This window comes from Heterodontus francisci, chromosome 47 (assembly GCF_036365525.1).
Source record: "Heterodontus francisci isolate sHetFra1 chromosome 47, sHetFra1.hap1, whole genome shotgun sequence".
NCBI lineage: Eukaryota > Metazoa > Chordata > Chondrichthyes > Heterodontiformes > Heterodontidae > Heterodontus > Heterodontus francisci.
In genome coordinates this window covers 2,221,186-2,237,019 of record NC_090417.1, presented here as the reverse complement: position 1 = coordinate 2,237,019, position 15,834 = coordinate 2,221,186, and the positions used below count along the sequence as shown (strand labels likewise).

The 15,834-nt window shown below is 42.2% G+C and overlaps 1 protein-coding gene across 2 annotated transcripts in view; it reads left to right on the top strand.

Moving 5' to 3' along the window:
• LOC137357040 (phytanoyl-CoA hydroxylase-interacting protein-like) overlaps positions 1 to 15,834 on the top strand; it is a 78,925-nt gene that overhangs the window by 53,506 nt on the left and 9,585 nt on the right. The gene's annotated exons all lie outside the window — the stretch shown is intronic.

The window sequence follows — 15,834 nt, the reverse complement described above, 5'->3', positions numbered from 1 at the left end:
TATTCTGTATATAAACCCCCAAACCCCTCGATTAGATTCCAGCCTGTAACTCACTCCCAGGTATCTGTTATTCTGTATATAAACTCCCAAACCCCTCGATTAGATTCCAGTCTGTAACTCACTCCCAGGTATCTGTTATTCTGTATATAAACCAGGCAAACCCCTCGATTAGATTCCAGTCTGTAACTCACTCCCAGGTATCTGTTATTCTGTATATAAACCAGGCAAACCCCTCGATTAGATTCCAGTCTGTAACTCACTCCCAGGTATCTGTTATTCTATATATAAACCACCCAAACCCCTCGATTAGATTCCAGCCTGTAACTCACTCCCAGGTACCTGTTATTCTGTATATAAACCCCCAAACCCCTCGATTAGATTCCAGCCTGTAACTCACTCCCAGGTATCTGTTATTCTGTATATAAACTCCCAAACCCCTCGATTAGATTCCAGTCTGTAACTCACTCCCAGGTATCTGTTATTCTATATATAAACCACCCAAACCCCTCGATTAGATTCCAGCCTGTAACTCACTCCCAGGTACCTGTTATTCTGTATATAAACCCCCAAACCCCTCGATTAGATTCCAGCCTGTAACTCACTCCCAGGTATCTGTTATTCTGTATATAAACTCCCAAACCCCTCGATTAGATTCCAGTCTGTAACTCACTCCCAGGTATCTGTTATTCTGTATATAAACCAGGCAAACCCCTCGATTAGATTCCATCCTTTAACTCACTCCCAGGTATCTGTTATTCTGTACATAAACCAGGCAAACCCCTCGATTTGATTCCAGCCTGTAACTCACTCCCAGGTATCTGTTATTCTGTATATAAACTCCCAAACACCTCGATTTGATTCCAGCCTGTAACTCACTCCCAGGTATCTGTTATTCTGTATATAAACAAGGCAAACCCCTCGATTAGATTCCAGCCTGTAACTCACTCCCAGGTATCTGTTATTCTGTATATAAACCCCCAAACCCCTCGATTAGATTCCATCCTTTAACACACTCCCAGGTATCTGTTATTCTGTACATAAACCAGGCAAACCCCTCGATTAGATTCCAGCCTGTAACTCACTCCCAGGTATCTGTTATTCTGTATATAAACCAGGCAAACCCCTCGATTAGATTCCAGTCTGTAACTCACTCCCAGGTATCTGTTATTCTGTATATAAACCAGACAAACCCCTCGATTAGATTCCAGTCTGTAACTCACTCCCAGGTATCTGTTATTCTGTATATAAACCAGACAAACCCCTCGATTAGATTCCAGCCTGTAACTCACTCCCAGGTATCTGTTATTCTATATATAAACCAGGCAAACCCCTCGATTTGATTCCAGCCTGTAACTCACTCCCAGGTATCTGTTATTCTGTATATAAACCCCCAAACCCCTCGATTAGATTCCAGTCTGTAACTCACTCCCAGGTATCTGTTATTCTGTACATAAACCAGGCAAACCCCTCGATTAGATTCCAGCCTGTAACTCACTCCCAGGTATCTGTTATTCTGTATATAAACCAGGCAAACCCCTCGATTAGATTCCAGTCTGTAACTCACTCCCAGGTATCTGTTATTCTGTATATAAACCAGACAAACCCCTCGATTAGATTCCAGCCTGTAACTCACTCCCAGGTATCTGTTATTCTGTATATAAACCAGGCAAACCCCTCGATTAGATTCCAGTCTGTAACTCACTCCCAGGTATCTGTTATTCTGTATATAAACCAGGCAAACCCCTCGATTAGATTCCAGTCTGTAACTCACTCCCAGGTATCTGTTATTCTGTATATAAACCAGACAAACCCCTCGATTAGATTCCAGCCTGTAACTCACTCCCAGGTATCTGTTATTCTGTATATAAACCAGACAAACCCCTCGATTAGATTCCAGTCTGTAACTCACTCCCAGGTATCTGTTATTCTGTATATAAACCAGGCAAACCCCTCGATTAGATTCCAGCCTGTAACTCACTCCCAGGTATCTGTTATTCTGTATATAAACCCCCAAACCCCTCGATTAGATTCCAGTCTGTAACTCACTCCCAGGTATCTGTTATTCTGTATATAAACCAGACAAACCCCTCGATTAGATTCCAGCCTGTAACTCACTCCCAGGTATCTGTTATTCTATATATAAACCAGGCAAACCCCTCGATTAGATTCCAGCCTGTAACTCACTCCCAGGTATCTGTTATTCTGTATATAAACCAGGCAAACCCCTCGATTAGATTCCAGTCTGTAACTCACTCCCAGGTATCTGTTATTCTGTATATAAACCAGGCAAACCCCTCGATTAGATTCCAGCCTGTAACTCACTCCCAGGTATCTGTTATTCTGTATATAAACCAGGCAAACCCCTCGATTAGATTCCAGTCTGTAAATCACTCCCAGGTATCTGTTATTCTGTATATAAACAAGGCAAACCCCTCGATTAGATTCCAGCCTGTAACTCACTCCCAGGTATCTGTTATTCTGTATATAAACCAGGCAAACCCCTCGATTAGATTCCATCCTGTAACTCACTCCCAGGTATCTGTTATTCTGTATATAAACCAGGCAAACCCCTCGATTAGATTCCAGTCTGTAAATCACTCCCAGGTATCTGTTATTCTGTATATAAACAAGGCAAACCCCTCGATTAGATTCCAGCCTGTAACTCACTCCCAGGTATCTGTTATTCTGTATATAAACCAGGCAAACCCCTCGATTAGATTCCAGCCTGTAACTCACTCCCAGGTATCTGTTATTCTATATATAAACAAGGCAAACCCCTCGATTAGATTCCAGTCTGTAACTCACTCCCAGGTATCTGTTATTCTATATATAAACCCCCAAACCCCTCGATTAGATTCCATCCTGTAACTCACTCCCAGGTATCTGTTATTCTGTATATAAACCAGGCAAACCCCTCGATTAGATTCCAGTCTGTAAATCACTCCCAGGTATCTGTTATTCTGTATATAAACAAGGCAAACCCCTCGATTAGATTCCAGCCTGTAACTCACTCCCAGGTATCTGTTATTCTGTATATAAACCAGACAAACCCCTCGATTAGATTCCAGCCTGTAACTCACTCCCAGGTATCTGTTATTCTGTATATAAACCAGACAAACCCCTCGATTAGATTCCAGCCTGTAACTCACTCCCAGGTATCTGTTATTCTGTATATAAACCAGACAAACCCCTCGATTAGATTCCAGTCTGTAACACACTCCCAGGTATCTGTTATTCTGTATATAAACCAGACAAACCCCTCGATTAGATTCCAGCCTGTAACTCACTCCCAGGTATCTGTTATTCTGTATATAAACCAGACAAACCCCTCGATTAGATTCCAGTCTGTAACTCACTCCCAGGTATCTGTTATTCTGTATATAAACCAGGCAAACCCCTCGATTAGATTCCAGCCTGTAACTCACTCCCAGGTATCTGTTATTCTGTATATAAACCCCCAAACCCCTCGATTAGATTCCAGTCTGTAACTCACTCCCAGGTATCTGTTATTCTGTATATAAACCAGACAAACCCCTCGATTAGATTCCAGCCTGTAACTCACTCCCAGGTATCTGTTATTCTATATATAAACCAGGCAAACCCCTCGATTAGATTCCAGCCTGTAACTCACTCCCAGGTATCTGTTATTCTGTATATAAACCAGACAAACCCCTCGATTAGATTCCAGTCTGTAACTCACTCCCAGGTATCTGTTATTCTGTATATAAACCAGGCAAACCCCTCGATTAGATTCCAGCCTGTAACTCACTCCCAGGTATCTGTTATTCTGTATATAAACCCCCAAACCCCTCGATTAGATTCCAGTCTGTAACTCACTCCCAGGTATCTGTTATTCTGTATATAAACCAGACAAACCCCTCGATTAGATTCCAGCCTGTAACTCACTCCCAGGTATCTGTTATTCTATATATAAACCAGGCAAACCCCTCGATTAGATTCCAGCCTGTAACTCACTCCCAGGTATCTGTTATTCTGTATATAAACCAGGCAAACCCCTCGATTAGATTCCAGTCTGTAACTCACTCCCAGGTATCTGTTATTCTGTATATAAACCAGGCAAACCCCTCGATTAGATTCCAGCCTGTAACTCACTCCCAGGTATCTGTTATTCTGTATATAAACCAGGCAAACCCCTCGATTAGATTCCAGTCTGTAAATCACTCCCAGGTATCTGTTATTCTGTATATAAACAAGGCAAACCCCTCGATTAGATTCCAGCCTGTAACTCACTCCCAGGTATCTGTTATTCTGTATATAAACCAGGCAAACCCCTCGATTAGATTCCATCCTGTAACTCACTCCCAGGTATCTGTTATTCTGTATATAAACCAGGCAAACCCCTCGATTAGATTCCAGTCTGTAAATCACTCCCAGGTATCTGTTATTCTGTATATAAACAAGGCAAACCCCTCGATTAGATTCCAGCCTGTAACTCACTCCCAGGTATCTGTTATTCTGTATATAAACCAGGCAAACCCCTCGATTAGATTCCAGCCTGTAACTCACTCCCAGGTATCTGTTATTCTATATATAAACAAGGCAAACCCCTCGATTAGATTCCAGTCTGTAACTCACTCCCAGGTATCTGTTATTCTATATATAAACCCCCAAACCCCTCGATTAGATTCCATCCTGTAACTCACTCCCAGGTATCTGTTATTCTGTATATAAACCAGGCAAACCCCTCGATTAGATTCCAGTCTGTAAATCACTCCCAGGTATCTGTTATTCTGTATATAAACAAGGCAAACCCCTCGATTAGATTCCAGCCTGTAACTCACTCCCAGGTATCTGTTATTCTGTATATAAACCAGACAAACCCCTCGATTAGATTCCAGCCTGTAACTCACTCCCAGGTATCTGTTATTCTGTATATAAACCAGACAAACCCCTCGATTAGATTCCAGCCTGTAACTCACTCCCAGGTATCTGTTATTCTGTATATAAACCAGGCAAACCCCTCGATTAGATTCCATCCTGTAACTCACTCCCAGGTATCTGTTATTCTGTATATAAACCAGGCAAACCCCTCGATTAGATTCCAGTCTGTAAATCACTCCCAGGTATCTGTTATTCTGTATATAAACAAGGCAAACCCCTCGATTAGATTCCAGCCTGTAACTCACTCCCAGGTATCTGTTATTCTGTATATAAACCAGGCAAACCCCTCGATTAGATTCCAGCCTGTAACTCACTCCCAGGTATCTGTTATTCTATATATAAACAAGGCAAACCCCTCGATTAGATTCCAGTCTGTAACTCACTCCCAGGTATCTGTTATTCTATATATAAACCCCCAAACCCCTCGATTAGATTCCATCCTGTAACTCACTCCCAGGTATCTGTTATTCTGTATATAAACCAGGCAAACCCCTCGATTAGATTCCAGTCTGTAAATCACTCCCAGGTATCTGTTATTCTGTATATAAACAAGGCAAACCCCTCGATTAGATTCCAGCCTGTAACTCACTCCCAGGTATCTGTTATTCTGTATATAAACCAGACAAACCCCTCGATTAGATTCCAGCCTGTAACTCACTCCCAGGTATCTGTTATTCTGTATATAAACCAGACAAACCCCTCGATTAGATTCCAGCCTGTAACTCACTCCCAGGTATCTGTTATTCTGTATATAAACCAGACAAACCCCTCGATTAGATTCCAGTCTGTAACACACTCCCAGGTATCTGTTATTCTGTATATAAACCAGACAAACCCCTCGATTAGATTCCAGCCTGTAACTCACTCCCAGGTATCTGTTATTCTGTATATAAACCAGACAAACCCCTCGATTAGATTCCAGTCTGTAACTCACTCCCAGGTATCTGTTATTCTGTATATAAACCAGGCAAACCCCTCGATTAGATTCCAGCCTGTAACTCACTCCCAGGTATCTGTTATTCTGTATATAAACCCCCAAACCCCTCGATTAGATTCCAGTCTGTAACTCACTCCCAGGTATCTGTTATTCTGTATATAAACCAGACAAACCCCTCGATTAGATTCCAGCCTGTAACTCACTCCCAGGTATCTGTTATTCTGTATATAAACCAGGCAAACCCCTCGATTAGATTCCAGCCTGTAACTCACTCCCAGGTATCTGTTATTCTGTATATAAACCCCCAAACCCCTCGATTAGATTCCAGTCTGTAACTCACTCCCAGGTATCTGTTATTCTGTATATAAACCAGACAAACCCCTCGATTAGATTCCAGCCTGTAACTCACTCCCAGGTATCTGTTATTCTATGTATAAACCAGGCAAACCCCTCGATTAGATTCCAGCCTGTAACTCACTCCCAGGTATCTGTTATTCTGTATATAAACCAGGCAAACCCCTCGATTAGATTCCAGTCTGTAACTCACTCCCAGGTATCTGTTATTCTGTATATAAACCAGGCAAACCCCTCGATTAGATTCCAGCCTGTAACTCACTCCCAGGTATCTGTTATTCTGTATATAAACCAGGCAAACCCCTCGATTAGATTCCAGTCTGTAAATCACTCCCAGGTATCTGTTATTCTGTATATAAACAAGGCAAACCCCTCGATTAGATTCCAGCCTGTAACTCACTCCCAGGTATCTGTTATTCTGTATATAAACCAGGCAAACCCCTCGATTAGATTCCATCCTGTAACTCACTCCCAGGTATCTGTTATTCTGTATATAAACCAGGCAAACCCCTCGATTAGATTCCAGTCTGTAAATCACTCCCAGGTATCTGTTATTCTGTATATAAACAAGGCAAACCCCTCGATTAGATTCCAGCCTGTAACTCACTCCCAGGTATCTGTTATTCTGTATATAAACCAGGCAAACCCCTCGATTAGATTCCAGCCTGTAACTCACTCCCAGGTATCTGTTATTCTATATATAAACAAGGCAAACCCCTCGATTAGATTCCAGTCTGTAACTCACTCCCAGGTATCTGTTATTCTATATATAAACCCCCAAACCCCTCGATTAGATTCCATCCTGTAACTCACTCCCAGGTATCTGTTATTCTGTATATAAACCAGGCAAACCCCTCGATTAGATTCCAGTCTGTAAATCACTCCCAGGTATCTGTTATTCTGTATATAAACAAGGCAAACCCCTCGATTAGATTCCAGCCTGTAACTCACTCCCAGGTATCTGTTATTCTGTATATAAACCAGACAAACCCCTCGATTAGATTCCAGCCTGTAACTCACTCCCAGGTATCTGTTATTCTGTATATAAACCAGACAAACCCCTCGATTAGATTCCAGCCTGTAACTCACTCCCAGGTATCTGTTATTCTGTATATAAACCAGACAAACCCCTCGATTAGATTCCAGTCTGTAACACACTCCCAGGTATCTGTTATTCTGTATATAAACCAGACAAACCCCTCGATTAGATTCCAGCCTGTAACTCACTCCCAGGTATCTGTTATTCTGTATATAAACCAGACAAACCCCTCGATTAGATTCCAGTCTGTAACTCACTCCCAGGTATCTGTTATTCTGTATATAAACCAGGCAAACCCCTCGATTAGATTCCAGCCTGTAACTCACTCCCAGGTATCTGTTATTCTGTATATAAACCCCCAAACCCCTCGATTAGATTCCAGTCTGTAACTCACTCCCAGGTATCTGTTATTCTGTATATAAACCAGACAAACCCCTCGATTAGATTCCAGCCTGTAACTCACTCCCAGGTATCTGTTATTCTATATATAAACCAGGCAAACCCCTCGATTAGATTCCAGCCTGTAACTCACTCCCAGGTATCTGTTATTCTGTATATAAACCAGACAAACCCCTCGATTAGATTCCAGCCTGTAACTCACTCCCAGGTATCTGTTATTCTGTATATAAACCAGACAAACCCCTCGATTAGATTCCAGCCTGTAACTCACTCCCAGGTATCTGTTATTCTATACATAAACCCCCAAACCCCTCGATTAGATTCCAGTCTGTAACTCACTCCCAGGTATCTGTTATTCTGTATATAAACGCCCAAACCCGTCGATTAGATTCCAGTCTGTAACTCACTCCCAGGTATCTGTTATTCTGTATATAAACCAGACAAACCCCTCGATTAGATTCCAGTCTGTAACTCACTCCCAGGTATCTGTTATTCTGTATATAAACCAGACAAACCCCTCGATTAGATTCCAGTCTGTAACTCACTCCCAGGTATCTGTTATTCTGTATATAAACTCCCAAACCCCTCGATTAGATTCCAGCCTGTAACTCACTCCCAGGTATCTGTTATTCTGTATATAAACCAGACAAACCCCTCGATTAGATTCCAGTCTGTAACTCACTCCCAGGTATCTGTTATTCTGTATATAAACCAGACAAACCCCTCGATTAGATTCCAGTCTGTAACTCACTCCCAGGTATCTGTTATTCTATATATAAACCAGGCAAACCCCTCGATTAGATTCCAGCCTGTAACTCACTCCCAGGTATCTGTTATTCTGTATATAAACCCCCAAACCCCTCGATTAGATTCCAGCCTGTAACTCACTCCCAGGTATCTGTTATTCTGTATAGAAACGCCCAAACCCCTCGATTAGATTCCAGCCTGTAACTCACTCCCAGGTATCTGTTATTCTGTATATAAACAAGGCAAACCCCTCGATTAGATTCCAGCCTGTAACTCACTCCCAGGTACCTGTTATTCTGTATATAAACCAGGCAAACCCCTCGATTAGATTCCAGTCTGTAACTCACTCCCAGGTATCTGTTATTCTGTATATAAACCAGACAAACCCCTCGATTAGATTCCAGCCTGTAACTCACTCACAGGTATCTGTTATTCTGTATATAAACCAGACAAACCCCTCGATTAGATTCCAGCCTGTAACTCACTCCCAGGTATCTGTTATTCTGTATATAAACCAGACAAACCCCTCGATTTGATTCCAGCCTGTAACTCACTCCCAGGTATCTGTTATTCTGTATATAAACTCCCAAACCCCTCGATTAGATTCCAGTCTGTAACTCACTCCCAGGTATCTGTTATTCTGTATATAAACCAGACAAACCCCTCGATTTGATTCCAGCCTGTAACTCACTCCCAGGTATCTGTTATTCTGTATATAAACCAGACAAACCCCTCGATTAGATTCCAGCCTGTAACTCACTCACAGGTATCTGTTATTCTGTATATAAACCAGACAAACCCCTCGATTAGATTCCAGCCTGTAACTCACTCCCAGGTATCTGTTATTCTGTATATAAACCAGACAAACCCCTCGATTTGATTCCAGCCTGTAACTCACTCCCAGGTATCTGTTATTCTGTATATAAACCAGACAAACCCCTCGATTAGATTCCAGTCTGTAACTCACTCCCAGGTATCTGTTATTCTGTATATAAACCAGACAAACCCCTCGATTAGATTCCAGCCTGTAACTCACTCCCAGGTATCTGTTATTCTGTATATAAACAAGGCAAACCCCTCGATTAGATTCCAGCCTGTAACTCACTCCCAGGTATCTGTTATTCTGTATATAAACCAGGCAAACCCCTCGATTAGATTCCAGTCTGTAACTCACTCCCAGGTATCTGTTATTCTGTATATAAACCAGACAAACCCCTCGATTAGATTCCAGCCTGTAACTCACTCCCAGGTATCTGTTATTCTGTATATAAACCAGGCAAACCCCTCGATTAGATTCCAGCCTGTAACTCACTCCCAGGTACCTGTTATTCTGTATATAAACCAGACAACCCCCTCGATTAGATTCCAGCCTGTAACTCACTCCCAGGTATCTGTTATTCTGTATATAAACGCCCAAACCCCTCGATTAGATTCCAGTCTGTAACTCACTCCCAGGTATCTGTTATTCTGTATATAAACGCCCAAACCCCTCGATTAGATTCCAGTCTGTAACTCACTCCCAGGTATCTGTTATTCTGTATATAAACGCCCAAACCCCTCGATTAGATTCCAGTCTGTAACTCACTCCCAGGTATCTGTTATTCTGTATATAAACGCCCAAACCCCTCGATTAGATTCCAGTCTGTAACTCACTCCCAGGTATCTGTTATTCTGTATATAAACGCCCAAACCCCTCGATTAGATTCCAGTCTGTAACTCACTCCCAGGTATCTGTTATTCTGTATATAAACGCCCAAACCCCTCGATTAGATTCCAGCCTGTAACTCACTCCCAGGTATCTGTTATTCTGTATATAAACAAGGCAAACCCCTCGATTAGATTCCAGCCTGTAACTCACTCCCAGGTATCTGTTATTCTGTATATAAACCCCCATACCCCTCGATTAGATTCCAGTCTGTAACTCACTCCCAGGTATCTGTTATTCTGTATATAAACCCCCAAACCCCTCGATTAGATTCCAGCCTGTAACTCACTCCCAGGTATCTGTTATTCTGTATATAAACTCCCAAACCCCTCGATTAGATTCCAGTCTGTAACTCACTCCCAGGTATCTGTTATTCTGTATATAAACCAGGCAAACCCCTCGATTAGATTCCAGTCTGTAACTCACTCCCAGGTATCTGTTATTCTGTATATAAACTCCCAAACCCCTCGATTAGATTCCAGTCTGTCACTCACTCCCAGGTATCTGTTATTCTGTATATAAACCAGGCAAACCCCTCGATTAGATTCCAGCCTGTAACTCACTCCCAGGTATCTGTTATTCTGTATATAAACCAGGCAAACCCCTCGATTAGATTCCAGCCTGTAACTCACTCCCAGGTATCTGTTATTCTATATATAAACCACCCAAACCCCTCGATTAGATTCCAGCCTGTAACTCACTCCCAGGTACCTGTTATTCTGTATATAAACCCCCAAACCCCTCGATTAGATTCCAGCCTGTAACTCACTCCCAGGTATCTGTTATTCTGTATATAAACTCCCAAACCCCTCGATTAGATTCCAGTCTGTAACTCACTCCCAGGTATCTGTTATTCTGTATATAAACCAGGCAAACCCCTCGATTAGATTCCAGTCTGTAACTCACTCCCAGGTATCTGTTATTCTATATATAAACCAGACAAACCCCTCGATTAGATTCCAGTCTGTAACTCACTCCCAGGTATCTGTTATTCTGTATATAAACCAGGCAAACCCCTCGATTAGATTCCAGCCTGTAACTCACTACCAGGTATCTGTTATTCTGTATATAAACCACCCAAACCCCTTGATTAGATTCCAGCCTGTAACTCACTCCCAGGTATCTGTTATTCTATATATAAACCACCCAAACCCCTCGATTAGATTCCAGCCTGTAACTCACTCCCAGGTATCTGTTATTCTGTATATAAACCCCCAAACCCCTTGATTAGATTCCAGCCTGTAACTCATTCCCAAGTATCTGTTATTCTATATATAAACCCCCAAACCCCTTGATTAGATTCCAGTCTGTAACTCACTCCCAGGTATCTGTTATTCTGTATATAAACAAGGCAAACCCCTTGATTAGATTCCAGTCTGTAACTCACTCCCAGGTATCTGTTATTCTGTATATAAACCAGGCAAACCCCTCGATTAGATTCCAGCCTGTAACTCACTACCAGGTATCTGTTATTCTGTATATAAACCACCCAAACCCCTTGATTAGATTCCAGCCTGTAACTCACTCCCAGGTATCTGTTATTCTATATATAAACCACCCAAACCCCTCGATTAGATTCCAGCCTGTAACTCACTCCCAGGTATCTGTTATTCTGTATATAAACCCCCAAACCCCTTGATTAGATTCCAGCCTGTAACTCATTCCCAAGTATCTGTTATTCTATATATAAACCCCCAAACCCCTTGATTAGATTCCAGTCTGTAACTCACTCCCAGGTATCTGTTATTCTGTATATAAACAAGGCAAACCCCTTGATTAGATTCCAGTCTGTAACTCACTCCCAGGTATCTGTTATTCTGTATATAAACAAGGCAAACCCCTCGATTAGATTCCAGTCTGTAACTCACTCCCAGGTATCTGTTATTCTATATATAAACCACCCAAACCCCTCGATTAGATTCCAGCTGTAACTCACTCCCAGGTACCTGTTATTCTGTATATAAACCCCCAAACCCCTCGATTAGATTCCAGCCTGTAACTCACTCCCAGGTATCTGTTATTCTGTATATAAACTCCCAAACCCCTCGATTAGATTCCAGTCTGTAACTCACACCCAGGTATCTGTTATTCTGTATATAAACCAGGCAAACCCCTCGATTAGATTCCAGTCTGTAACTCACTCCCAGGTATCTGTTATTCTATATATAAACCCCCAAACCCCTCGATTAGATTACAGCCTGTAACTCACTCCCAGGTATCTGTTATTCTATATATAAACCACCCAAACCCCTCGATTAGATTCCAGCCTGTAACTCACTCCCAGGTATCTGTTATTCTGTATATAAACCCCCAAACCCCTTGATTAGATTCCAGCCTGTAACTCATTCCCAAGTATCTGTTATTCTATATATAAACCCCCAAACCCCTTGATTAGATTCCAGTCTGTAACTCACTCCCAGGTATCTGTTATTCTGTATATAAACAAGGCAAACCCCTTGATTAGATTCCAGTCTGTAACTCACTCCCAGGTATCTGTTATTCTGTATATAAACAAGGCAAACCCCTTGATTAGATTCCAGCCTGTAACTCACTGCCAGGTAACCGTTATTCTATATATAAACAAGGCAAACCCCTCGATTTGATTCCAGCCTGTAACTCACTCCCAGGTATCTGTTATTCTGTATATAAACCAGGCAAACCCCTCGATTAGCTTCCAGCCTGTAACTCACTCCCAAGTGTCTGTTATTCTATATATAAACCACCCAAACCCCTCGATTAGATTCCAGCCTGTAACTCACTCCCAGGTATCTGTTATTCTGTATATAAACCCCCAAACCCCTTGATTAGATTCCAGCCTGTAACTCATTCCCAAGTATCTGTTATTCTATATATAAACCCCCAAACCCCTTGATTAGATTCCAGTCTGTAACTCACTCCCAGGTATCTGTTATTCTGTATATAAACAAGGCAAACCCCTTGATTAGATTCCAGTCTGTAACTCACTCCCAGGTATCTGTTATTCTGTATATAAACCAGGCAAACCCCTCGATTAGATTCCAGCCTGTAACTCACTACCAGGTATCTGTTATTCTGTATATAAACCACCCAAACCCCTTGATTAGATTCCAGCCTGTAACTCACTCCCAGGTATCTGTTATTCTATATATAAACCACCCAAACCCCTCGATTAGATTCCAGCCTGTAACTCACTCCCAGGTATCTGTTATTCTGTATATAAACCCCCAAACCCCTTGATTAGATTCCAGCCTGTAACTCATTCCCAAGTATCTGTTATTCTATATATAAACCCCCAAACCCCTTGATTAGATTCCAGTCTGTAACTCACTCCCAGGTATCTGTTATTCTGTATATAAACAAGGCAAACCCCTTGATTAGATTCCAGTCTGTAACTCACTCCCAGGTATCTGTTATTCTGTATATAAACAAGGCAAACCCCTCGATTAGATTCCAGTCTGTAACTCACTCCCAGGTATCTGTTATTCTATATATAAACCACCCAAACCCCTCGATTAGATTCCAGCTGTAACTCACTCCCAGGTACCTGTTATTCTGTATATAAACCCCCAAACCCCTCGATTAGATTCCAGCCTGTAACTCACTCCCAGGTATCTGTTATTCTGTATATAAACTCCCAAACCCCTCGATTAGATTCCAGTCTGTAACTCACACCCAGGTATCTGTTATTCTGTATATAAACCAGGCAAACCCCTCGATTAGATTCCAGTCTGTAACTCACTCCCAGGTATCTGTTATTCTATATATAAACCCCCAAACCCCTCGATTAGATTACAGCCTGTAACTCACTCCCAGGTATCTGTTATTCTATATATAAACCACCCAAACCCCTCGATTAGATTCCAGCCTGTAACTCACTCCCAGGTATCTGTTATTCTGTATATAAACCCCCAAACCCCTTGATTAGATTCCAGCCTGTAACTCATTCCCAAGTATCTGTTATTCTATATATAAACCCCCAAACCCCTTGATTAGATTCCAGTCTGTAACTCACTCCCAGGTATCTGTTATTCTGTATATAAACAAGGCAAACCCCTTGATTAGATTCCAGTCTGTAACTCACTCCCAGGTATCTGTTATTCTGTATATAAACAAGGCAAACCCCTTGATTAGATTCCAGCCTGTAACTCACTGCCAGGTAACCGTTATTCTATATATAAACAAGGCAAACCCCTCGATTTGATTCCAGCCTGTAACTCACTCCCAGGTATCTGTTATTCTGTATATAAACCAGGCAAACCCCTCGATTAGCTTCCAGCCTGTAACTCACTCCCAAGTGTCTGTTATTCTGTATATAAACCACCCAAACCCCTTGACTAGATTCCAGCCTATTATCTCACTTCTGTATATTGATGTTTGATAGAGGTTTCTCTAAGAGTGGTGCTGTTACAATGTACACACGTCCCTTGTTGTCCCTGGTCTAGAGGTTTGGCGGGTCACACTTCCTGTACTGTTCTTATTTGAAAGCTCTGTGCTCTGCATCTTTTTAATATCCTGGCTTGCGAAAAATATTGAAGGCTATAGTTTTCAAGAATGTCAAAGCCTTTTCATCTCTGACAACTCATTTTTCTTTCCTCTCTTGGCTCAACCTGCATTCTAATTAAACAGCAAATGGCAAAACACGCAACCGTTGCCTTGGCAACCATCGTCCAATGCTGAGTTCCTGGCAGAACCTAGCCTCAGTTTATTACTGTGTATTATGGAGAACAACAGAGCCAGCAGCTCGCAGTTCCCTCACAGTGAATATCCTCACACCCAGGAGCTCATGAATGTTTGCCAAAATTGCAATCATGGGTATTCAGAGAGGGCGGGGGAGAGAGAGAGAGAGAGAGAAAAAAGGAGAGACAGGGGAAAAAAAGAGACAGAAAAGGAGACAGACAGGAAGAGAATGACTGACAGACAGATAAAGGAGAGACCAACGCTGCAAAATTCAGCTCTGTAGCACTGCTTCAGCTGAAATTAGAAAAATAAGAGACAAACTGCTTCCTGCCACTTCTGGTGTGGTGCGCCCTGACTGTAAGGGCGAAAGCACAGATGGAAGCATGCATATTGGGCAGATTGTGACATCAGTGTCTAACGCTAATTTGGCACCTGATCTGCCATTTTGGACCTTGCAGGTCTTGTTTATGCCCTCTCTTAAACACTTGCCACTGAACATGCGCTCAGCTGCACAAGGAACCCCACACCACACCACCCACCGATTAGCGCTATTTAAAGGGATCATCATGTTATTTTCAGGTGAAGTGATTTGGCTCTCTTACATGCCTGCAGATTGAGTGGAGGTACCGTATTAAGTATAATTGCAGAAGTTTGGAACTTTTTTTGGATTTACAAGGGAGTGAGCGCCAGATGGGCTGTCCATGACCAGCGACTGCGACTCCAGTTCCGCTGAAACCACATGCCCCATATCACCATTGTTCTACACTTCCCCACCTGACCACTCCTATGTCACTGACCATCACACCATCCTCTTGGCCAGAAATCCTGAAATAAGAGGCACCGACAAGAAAAAAAAAAAATCCATAACATGAAATGGTGAGTTTCCCTTTAAGTAGCTCTTGAAGTTGACATCAACGCCATGTTTGCTCCCAAACAGTTGGGCTCTGTTCGGAAAGGGTGTCAGTTGAAGCGCCAGCCACCAAAATGCCATGCTAGCAGGCATTATCAGTGGCAGTCAGCCTCCAGGCCATCGTTCCTAGAGTTGGCTTCAACTCCTTTACCAAAATGATGTCCTGCGCGAAACATGGGTTCAAC